Genomic DNA, 820 nt, shown 5'->3' on the forward strand with positions numbered 1-820 from the left:
CCACTGCAATGGTCAAGGGCTGATGGATGTTACCAGGGAGTTGCTGCCGAGAGGACTTAGTTCAATGACTTTTGAACCCTTCAGCTTCCCACCCATCACATGTTTCACTTGTCCAATCCAGCTGTCACCAATCTGGCTCTAAGGAGACAACAGGAGACCATGTCAAAGGCCCTGATGAAGTCTGGGCACACAACATCCCCTTCTTCTGCCTCCCACAGGGGTTCTGCAATCCCTGCCTTGTCCTTCCCATGCCTGGGAATGGCTGCAGGAGGACTTGCCATGTGCCCTTCCCTGCTGAGCCAGAGCAGTCTGGAACTCTGCCAAGCCTCCTTGCTGCCCTGTTTGCAGACTGGTTCCATGTCTGCCTTTGCCAAGGCCCCAGGAAGCTCTGGAAGGGCTCTGGCCTGTGCAAGGGTTTGGGAGAGGTCTCCCCGTGACACTGCCCAGCCTTCCCAGCATCCCTGACCCCAAAACCTTTCCAATAGCCCACATTTGCAGAGGAGTGCCCACGACACAACACAGGTTGTTTATCACGGTGGTCCTGGAGAATTAGAAGGGATTTCTTCCTTGAGGCCAACCACTCCCATTGAATTTTACTGCAGCTGAAAGGTTTCCTCAGCATTTTCCCCCATGCCTCCCTGCCCTGAAGGTTTCTGGCCATCAGGCTGTAGCTGAGGGGCTTGGGCAGGGCCATGAGGAGGGGGGAGAACAAGGGCTGTGTCCAACTCTGCCAGGAGGGCTGTGCTGGGCAAGGAGGAGGAGGCTGCAGCAAACAGTGGCACTGCTGAGGGGAGAGGAGCAGGGGGAGAGACCTTGTGCC

This window comes from Empidonax traillii, unplaced genomic scaffold, assembly GCF_003031625.1.
Source record: "Empidonax traillii isolate 1590-97213 ecotype Southwest subspecies unplaced genomic scaffold, ASM303162v1 scaffold2201:size32844, whole genome shotgun sequence".
NCBI classification, from domain to species: Eukaryota; Metazoa; Chordata; class Aves; order Passeriformes; family Tyrannidae; genus Empidonax; species Empidonax traillii.